The sequence below is a fragment of the Tachypleus tridentatus genome, chromosome 2, assembly GCF_004210375.1.
Source record: "Tachypleus tridentatus isolate NWPU-2018 chromosome 2, ASM421037v1, whole genome shotgun sequence".
Classification (NCBI taxonomy): Eukaryota; Metazoa; Arthropoda; class Merostomata; order Xiphosura; family Limulidae; genus Tachypleus; species Tachypleus tridentatus.
In genome coordinates this window covers 84890620-84901365 of record NC_134826.1, presented here as the reverse complement: position 1 = coordinate 84901365, position 10746 = coordinate 84890620, and positions in this window count along the sequence as shown.

The window sequence follows — 10746 nt, the reverse complement described above, 5'->3', positions numbered from 1 at the left end:
ATCGACGTTCAGATTTTAACGAAGAAGTATTAAGTATGTATGGTACTATACTAGTGATGAATCGCTGTGAAAAATTAATGAAAGGTTTCAAGTCATAGTTTACGAGTTCATTTCTTACAGAAGTTCGACATTTTAATAAAATATGGGGAGAAGCCGTAGTGTACGCTATTCATTACATATTTCACGTTGTTTTGGTGAACTATTCATGTGGTACAATAACTCATTAAAGATAGCTTTGTAAAATGATCCAAGGTTTACTGAAACCGTAATGTTCTTCCAAAAGTCGCGCTGTTGATGCCTTAGAGCTTGGAGTTAGAAACAGTATTTGTGTTTTGGTTTAATATGAGGAAAAAACATATATCAAGTGCATGGAGACTTGCTTGAAGGGCTTTATAATGTATTTAAAGTTTCCTTCGCTAACAAACAACAACGTAAACCATAATTTTTAAGCCATCAAACGTGACGTAATATGATTGAAAATATACGCAACCTTCAAAATCATTCAATAGTAGTTTTGTTTGTTTGATATTGAAACAGTACTGGGTTATATACTGTGTCCGTCGCAAGGAATCAAACTGGAATTTTAGCATTATATGTCTGTCTCATCGGTGGATAGAATTGATTTGAGCTTTCTGCTGTGTCCACTGGGTGGAATCGAATTCCTGATTTGAGCATTGTAAAATCGTAGACTTACCGCTGTCCCAGCGGAGAACAGAACTAATTTGTCTTTCATGGTTTGTGATACTACCGAGTTAATTTGAAACTCTCGTCTTGGAATTTTTATACAGCCCAAGCAAACAGAGTGTCTTTTCCAATGAAACATAAATAAAAACATGTTTATAATTTAAAAGTCAAGAAGCAATTATCAAGAAAATACAATGTTAAAAAACGCGTGCATACAATGTTACATATAATCTGTAAGCGCAAACAAACGTTGAAATGTTTGTAAAAATAAACCAATAGAAATCTAGAATTAATATAATCAAACAAAAAAATAACAAATATTAAAAACTGTTTAGAAGAATGTTCATACGTTTACCTTTTATAGGAAGATACCACAATTATTTTAAAGGAACCGCATGAAATTTAAATAGAATGGTTGGAATATTGTTTCTATTAACGCTATAGATATTAGTTAATGTGTTCAGAATTATAGTTTAAAATCGCTAGTTTTTAAATTAGATATAAGTTTTTACCTGAGATATGTATTTGCTGAGTTAAGGCTAACAAATTATATAGAAGATTATTTTAATTTATATCATTGTTTGTTCGTTTTTGTGAATTTCGCGCATAGCTACACGAGAGCTATCTGCGCTAGCTGTCCCTAATTTAGCAGTGTGAGACTAGAGGGAAGGTAGCTAATCATCATCACCCACCGCCAACTCATGGGCTACTCTTTTACCAACAAATAGTGGGATTGAGCGTAACATTATAACGTCCCCACGGCTGAAAGGGCGAGCATGTTTGGTGCGACCGGTTTTCGAACCCGCGACCCTCAGATTACAAGTCAAACGCCTTAACCCACCTGGCCATGCCGGGCCTTTATATTATTATATTATTGAGGAAATAGCCAATACAAATGACCTCAAATATGGTGTCATTGACCGGTCTGGAATGGTCTGATGGTTAGGATGCTCGATTGGTAATCTGCAGGGTGAAGATCAAAATGGCCCAAGACGTGCTTGCCCTTCAGTCGTGGGGGTGTTGTAACGTGATGGTCATTTCCGCTATTCACCGGTAAAAAGTTAGTCGGTGGTGTTTATTATCTTCTCTAGATTATCTTCACTGATAGACCTGGAGTAATTACGCAATACTTAACAAATTATTCTATCTTTATTTCCATGTTTATAAATTAAGTTTCCCGTCTATCCACTAATGTAGAACACAAAGTTATTATTTTACTTGTTACTTAGTTCGATATGTCTTGAAACATGAAGCCCACACTTGACTTTTATATTTTAAGTTCTAAATGCTTTTTTGGTTGCTATATAATAAGTTACCTGTATGTGCCTTTGGCTGCTGCATAATAAGTTACCCATGCCTTTTCCACCAAGGCGTCGAAATCTTTTGTGACGTTTAAAACTGTCTCCTCTCCTCAGAGTCTCAGTGATAATCCTTCAGACTTATCACTGAGACTCTGAGGAGAGGAGACAGTTTTAAACGTCACAAATACTTCAGTGTGCGATTGTACAATCATAACTTAGATATTTTAAAGCTTAGAAACACAAAGCTTTACGCACAGATTTAGTTTACTTTGATTTCTTGAAATTGTTTTCAAGTAGTTTTTCCTCAGTGCTCACCTAACTTTTACGATAGTAATTTAACCGCAATAATTAAAAGGAAGTTAACACTGAACTACCGAGATATTTTAAGTTTCGAAGACGCCGACATGCATTAATTTCATTTTCCGACGCTAGTCGTGAAGCTTATATTACAGCGTCAAGTGTTGAAATTAATTAAGTAATTTTAGATAGAAGTTTCCAATGCATAAGCAGAAATGCTGGAACTTTGGCTCTATTGAAAGTATGAACGTTGTTTGGGAATATTGCTTGTCTTATGTCTCACCTTTGTGACAGTTTCTTTTTGTTCTGATTTTATTTTACTCTGAGAGAGTTTGACCTTTGAACTTTCGGAAGCGTATCTTAATAGTAAAGCATTTTAAGCATCTATCAAATAGGGCATAATAATCATTTTTTGAGAGAATAATTTGTTGTTGTTTTTTCGGAAAGATATTAATTAAAATAATAAAGATAATGAAAAAGTCAGTTCTCATGTTTGTGCTAGTTACCGAAACTGTGCCCTGACTTACTCAGGTTTGTTCTACAAAGTATAATTATTTTTATCGAACTAAGCTAAGTATCGATAACTGTAAAAACTAAACGCCTTAAGAAACTTTTTTGTACTATTATTCCTAATATGTACGAAAATTATGTTAGAGCAAAAATTAAAATCTGTATTTTATATATAATATAATGTTATTGTATATATAATATAATGTTATTGTATATATAATATAATGTTATATTATAATGAAATTCAATACGTCGTTGACACAATCAATATATTGACGATTTAATGTTCCCTATCAATACATATTTTAGCAATAATTTATTCAAAAATACACAAGCTTGGTATCCTAATTTTCAAACGATCTGTTACGATTTTGTAAGATTTTATGGGTGGTGAGTTGTCAACACTGTCAAGATTTTGTAACATAACGAATTGTAAATATTGTCACGATTTTGTAACATTTTCTGAATGGTAAGTTTCCAACACTGTCACGATTTTGTAACATTTTCTGAATGGTGGATTATCAGCAATGTTAATTTTTTTTTAATTTTGCTAAACGGTGAACTGTCAATATTGTGCTGAATTTGTAACATTCTGAATAGTCAGTTGTCAACGTTTCATGATTTTGTAACATTTTCTGAATGGTAAATTGTCAATACTGTCTTAATTTAGAAACATTCCGAGCGGTGGACTGTCAATATTGTCACGATTTTGTAACATTTCCTGAGTAGTGGCCAATCAACACTCTCAAGAATTTCTAAGATTCTGATGGTGAGTTGTTTGTCTGGTGACGTCAAGCACTCTTCTAAAGTATATAAGTTTATCAGGTGATGACTTGGTGAAATACAACATTTTTCATCCTCAATGTGGTGATGGCGTTGTTTGTTTGATGCTGTTTCTGTGTGTTTTCTTATATCTCACTCTGCTGTAGATGCTATACAGTTGTATGTCATAAATTAGACAACTAGTGTATTGTAGTTCTGTATATTATGAGTTAACATGATGTGATGAATCAAAGAAATTATTATTTTGGTAATAAGATTGTCTTTTTAAATTATAAACCATCAGCCAGCTAGTTATAATTTTTTTTTTTCCACCTGTAGATTATTAACCAAGCGATAACATGGTAACATTCTAATCCAGAATGAAGAAAAAGAAAGTTGAACTCTGAAACTCTCACAAACATTCAATTACTGTCGTTCGTCCAAAAGCATATAGATGTGAAAACATATGAAATATAATGAATCCCACCAGCATGAAGATTAACAGCGAAGAAACTTTCTCTAATATTGTTGAAACATATGTATGTGTGCAAGGAATTACTAGCTACCAGGAAGATCTCTTGAAAATGTATCATTTTCCATAATAATCTAGTTTGTGACAGAATGATGCATTAAAGTAGCTTCAAGAGTCGAACAGTTTACGAGAAACTTTGAAATTGTTTGAAGAATTTTTATACGAATTATTGTTTTACTTGTCTCTTTCTTTGTCGTTGTTCTGTTTCCTTTTATAACTTTTGCGCATAAGTGTGTGATGGCTGTCTCCGCTTACTTAGCTGTCCCTAATTTCGAACTGATAGACTAGAAAGAAAACAGCTAGTCAACTTCGCCTGAGGTTATTTCTTAGACTACTTTGTTTAGACCGAATAAGAAGCTTTAACTATCACTCTTATAACTCACTAGTGGCTCCAAAATACAAATCAATCAAACTGGTCTGCTTGGTAATAACATGACGCGAACCAAGAACCCTCGAATTAACATTTCGAGCGCGATAGAAGTGGTTCTGCAACCGCTAAACAGGTCTAATTTGGTAATCAAAATAATCTACTTCTCTTACGAAAACAGTTCTTGGCCTAAATCGCCTAAATAGCATACATACATACATATATATATATGTGTGTGTACAATATCGTATTTTCATAGCTTTTGATGAGCTGTGCAAAGAGTAAATCTACTATCTAGGCTAAAATACAGATATAAGACGTAACATTTAAATGCTGATGTCAAACACGCTCGAATGTTATTTGCATAAAGTTATTAAGCTTTCCATTATTTTCTTATTTGGTCAATATTCAAGACACTCCTAATCTATGTAATGATAACGATGATCTGAATAAAAACAGCACCGATTAGTTCACCAAGTAAAAACTGATAATTGGTAAGTCTATGAATTTACAGCGTTAAAACCAGGATTCGGTTTCCTGCGGTAGACAGATCAAATAGCTTAATGTGATTGTGCTTTTTGTTTTCTTTCTTAGTTCTGAGCAGTTGATGACACAATATCTTGAGACTATGTTAATAAGAGACGGGTGTTCATAATAGAGTGTGTGAAACAAGATACTAAAATGAAATTAATTCCTTAAGGGATCGCTCAAAGGAGAATTTCATTACAACGTGCTCGAGTTAAATACAAACACATTTGTAACTCACAACGGTGTGTAACAAAATGAAGAGCTAAGCCTTAGTCTCCTGTGACAACAACTAACTACGCATGTTCAAACTGGTCTAGCCCGGCATGGTCAGGTAGTTAAGGCATTCGACTCGTAATTTGAGGGTCGTGGGTTCGAATCCCCGTCACACCAAACATGCTCGCCATTTCAGCCGTGGGGGCACTATAATGTAACGGTTAATCCCATTATTCTTTGGTAAAAGAGTAGCTCAAGAGTTGGCGGTGTGTGGTGATGACTAGCTGCATTTCCTCTAGTCTTACACTGCTAAATTAGGGACGGCTAGTGCAGAGATCCCTTGTGTAGCTTTGCACAAAATTCAAAACAAACTAATTCAAACCAAATCAGTCAAACTGGTCTGCTTGTTTTCCACGGCAAACGGGTCTTTAGTTTGGGTTACAGAACTCATACAGTTCCAGTATGTAGTAAAATATTTAGCAGTTAGTAACTTCAACTGCATTACAAGATGGTGGGATAAAATATATATTTATTGATTTTCCTGAATTTTTTAATGTTTCTTGTATTTCACTTTGTGTATAGTTTCTCATCAGTCCATTTTGCAACACCTAATTGACCAACAGCCTTGACTACGTCATCGTTATGTAATTTACAGACATTTCACTTTTCCATTAAACTCCCACCTGAAAATCCATTAAGTCTTTTACTTCAAGAATCAAATGAACTTACGTATTTTCTAAGCATACTTTCTAAAAATACATCTTCTACTAGCCCATATGTGCATTTCTTCCATAATTTTCTACCTAATTTAACGGATGAAGTGGTTGCGTCTTTCTTGATATCCAAACACCATTGTGGGTAGCAAATTAACTCTGATGGGTTATTCTTAGCACAGATATGTGAAGATCAGTGGTACACGTTAATAAACAAGCTTGTTTAAGTTCAGTGATATATTTAATTATTCCATTGGAAACTGTAAATTGGACAGAATAAACAAAACCTTAAGTTAAGGGCTCAGGTTCCAACACAATAATTTATCTGAATATTTCATAACAACTTGTGGTCTTATTTATTTCGTTTATATACTCGAATGTTGTCATAAAGAGACTTTTAGACTCCAAGAATGAAGCTTCTAATAAAATAAATGACTCGTAACGTATATACAAAATAAGATAACTATAGTTACAACGTATCGACAGGTTCATCTGGTTTCATTAGTTAATTTTATAATAAAAGTTTCTCGTGTTTACAAAAGTATAGTAGTAATTGTTCGACCATTTAGAATATTTGTGTGTTCGTGTTCTACAGTCTCCTCAACTGAGTTAAACCATTCAAATACGGATGTATCCCTTCGCTAGTTTTTTTTTTTTTTTTTTTAACATCGGGAGCTCACCCAATGAAGTTGTTGTACTAGTGATGCCATTTTAACTTGGTGAAACATTGCAACCATTCTGCATATTCAAATATTAAATATGTTAAGACTTACAATTTTAAATAAGCAGAGAAAATATGTATTCATTTGTATAACAGAATAAAGCTTCTTTTAAGGCTACAAACTGCTTTTGTATAGATTGTATAATCCAACTCTGGTTTTAAGAAAACAATCCGTATAATTATATATTAAATGAGGAGTCATAAGTCAATGACTAACTTTTACTTCTAATTAGCTGCAATTTTTTGTACAAAGAAACAAAATCAAATTGTTTATTTGACGGTCTAAGAAATCGTGGTAAAGAGAAGAATCTAGATAAAATTTATCTAACAAAGGTTCTCGGTTGCAGAATATGTTCGTCTGTGTATGGAAATTAAACACGAGTAAACCAAACCATTAATGAAATGCAACAATTTGTAATTTTTATTTTATGTGTATATATATATATATATATGTATGTATGTCTTTATGTAATAAAGTAGTGTAGTTATAGAATACCGCGTGATAGTTTTTACTGTTCTGTTCTATTTGACATCTCAAGGCGTACCATTTCCATGTTTTTGCTTAGATTGACAGTCAGAATATTATGTTGTGTAAGAGTAGTTAGACAGCATCATGAATGAACAAGTTTTGTAAGAGTAGGTTTAGTTTTAAATCATGAATGAAAATGTCTTGTAAGAGTATGTTTAATTTTACCACACAATGAATGAAATTCTGTAACAGTAGGCTTAGTTTTACAATATTATAAATAAACTAGTTCTTCAAGATAAGGCTTAATTTTACATCATAAGTGAACAAGTTTTGTGAAAGTAGGTTTAGTTTTACATCATGAATGAACAAGTTTTATAAGAGTAGCTGTAGGTTTACATCATGAATGAACTAGGTCTGAAAGAGTAGGTTTAGTTTTGTATCATGAATGAGCAAGTTTTGTAAGAGTAAGCTTAATTTTCATACTAAATCATCACCGAACATGTTCTTTCCAAGTATCTTTGGAATAACATAAACGAATTAGTTTGTAAGTGATGTTTTGCAGCATCCAGAATAAGTAAGTTCTGTACATGTAGTGTTCAGCATCGCAGTTCAACAAGTTTATAACGTTACAGTGCTACGAATAAACGAGTATTTAAGTATATTTTCAGTTTTACAGTTTCATAAAAATAAATCACATTAGAATTATTTCATAACACCAAAAATAAATGATATATAAGTGTGATTCTATATTTTACAGCACCATGAATAAACAAGTTCTGTAATTGTAGTTTTACAGAATCGAAGAAAGGCGTTTGTAAATGTAAGTTTCACAAAACCCTGAAAAAACAAGTTTGTAAGGGTAGTTTAACAGCACCATGAACAAACAAATTCTGTTAACGTATTTTCAAAATACCCTGACGAAACAAATGTATTTGATTTCAAAGCACTCCGAACAAAAAATTTCAGTTCTGAAATAATTAAGTCTTCAAATTTCGTATAATCTAAAACATTCTCTTTTCAGGAAAGACCGTCGTAGTAAAACATTATTACAATACGTTCCCTATACTGTTGATTTCAATTATTTTTGATGCAGTGTACTAATAATTTGTTTATGAGTTTTGAACTATTCCTTGTACGAGATTTACGTTTAATTGATTTTCGCAGAGTACTTTCATAATGGATGTTTTTGGCACCTAATGAAAAATATATATGAAATGAGTTGATTACGAACAAACGTATTAAAATGGGAAGATCGTAAATAAATTCATTCTTCACTTTAACATAAAACAAATTATTACATACAGACATATACCATGCTACAAGAAACTTATTAGTTTACTATAATTAACACTGAGCAGTGAATGTACAAGAATAATAGGACGGACCAAATGATGATGTTGGTGTAATTGTTCATAGTGCCGATGTTAAAACTCTGCTTCAAACGAATGCAGTATTTAACACGTTGACAGTTAACAGAAAATAATAAATTGGTAATTTGAAACATTATTTTAATACATTTGGTTTATTTTGAATTTCGCGCAAAGCTACAGAGGGCAAGTTACGCTAGCCGTCCCTAATTTTGTAGTATAAGACTAGAGGGAAAGCAGCTAGACATCACCACCCACCTCCAACTCGTAGGCTACTCTTTTACCAAAGAATAGTAGGATTAACTGTGACTCTATAACGCCCCCACAGCTGAAAGGGCAAGTATGTTTGGTGTGACGAGGATTCGAACCCGTGACTCTCAGATTAGGAGTCGATTGTCTTATCCACCTGGCCATGCCCGATCTTCTTTTAATAAAATAAATAATGTTTGTGACTTATAATCTGTATTTATGAGATTTTTTTTTCTTTTTATAATAAGTGTGTTTCAAACTTGAACTCATGCATCATCGTAGTTCATAGGACATTTCGTGACAAAATGATATCCCTGTAACCCACTAAAAACATTAGCGGAATATTATTTTTTTAAACTTTAATATGTGTTACTAAAAACCTCTAACTTTTATTGTCAATTACGAATGTTCTTGGAAATGTATATTTCATAATCTACCAGATAAGTCTTGGTGAAAAGAAACATTTTTTTGTAAATGCTGTATTGCACTAAATGAAGCTATTTGAATACTGTTATTAAGCGCTGCACTAAGCAAAAAAATAATTGGAATAGTAAAAGGGAATATACGACAAAACAAGAACATCAATATAAAATAATGTCAACTGCCTCAGTTCATTCTTATTCAAATCAGACTTTTAATAATCAGTCACGTGGTTTGAAATGCAAATTATTGTACTATTGTACTAGTCATCTTCGAAAACATTTCGTTTGTTATTTTAATTTGTTTTTCATTTAATTTTCATTTGTTACCGAATTTATGTAAGTCTGCATATACTTTCTGCCCGAAAGACATCAAGGAAACATGTTTAATAATTTATCATTGTACTAGCCATTTTATTGTAGCAATTGAATGGTTTACTTATGTAGAGAGACAGAAGTCGAACAATGGCAGAAGACCATGAATAATTGCCTACGAATATCGTTATCAGAACTTAGAGTCGCGACCACGACACTGACAAAGTTGCAAGAAAGTCTTAACAAGTCAGGTAATCAATCCTACACTGCACCAAATAGTTCCTGTTATATATAAATACTGTTTCCCTACAATCATACACCAACTAATTCCTGTTATCCATAAATACTGGCTCACTGCAATCATACACAAACTAGTTCCTGTTATCTATAAATACTGGTTCACTACAGTTATACACCAGCTAGTTTCTGTTATCCATAAATACTGGTTCACTACAGTTATACACCAGCTAGTTTCTGTTATCTATAAATACTGGCTCACTGCAATCATACACAAACTAGTTCCTGTTATCTATAAATACTGGTTCACTACAGTTATACACCAGCTAGTTTCTGTTATCTATAAATACTGGTTCACTACAGTCATACACGAACTAGTTCCTGTTATCGATAAATACTGGTTCACTACAGTCATACACCAACTAGTTCCTGTTATCTATAAATACTGGTTTACTACAATCATGAATTGGCTTGCATGATCCGTGAATTTCATTCCCATCGGGTATATATGAAATGGTCTTAGAAAACGTATATCTTTTGTCAACTGGCTTTAATTTATAAAGATCCCATCGAAACAGAAAATTTATGAGCGATACACTTTGTCTTTTGACCTCCGACATCAATGTCAGACTACTCATGCTGTTCCTAGTGTCCAAACTCCACATTGAGGTGAAATGTGATAAAGGTTAATGGCATAATATCAACAGGTATCAACAGTTTATTCAACAACATAACCTTAATGGCCAGTCATTTAGATTACTATGATGAATAATGGTATTGGCTTATTATGGACAATTATCTCCTAATTGTTTGAGTGGCTTATATTAATAATAGAATAACATTGATCAAAACGATTTTTTTTCATTATGCAACACGAATAAATAGCTGTTCATATACTTTGGAATGTACTAGCAAAGAGCCAAACTACATCAGATGAATTTGGAATGTCCTATAGGTAATACTCTTTAACAGAAAGAAGGGTTCCACTTTTAAATGTAAACTGTGGTGAAACCTATGGTGTTTCTTGGCTTATGTTACTCCATCCGTTCTCAACAGTATGCG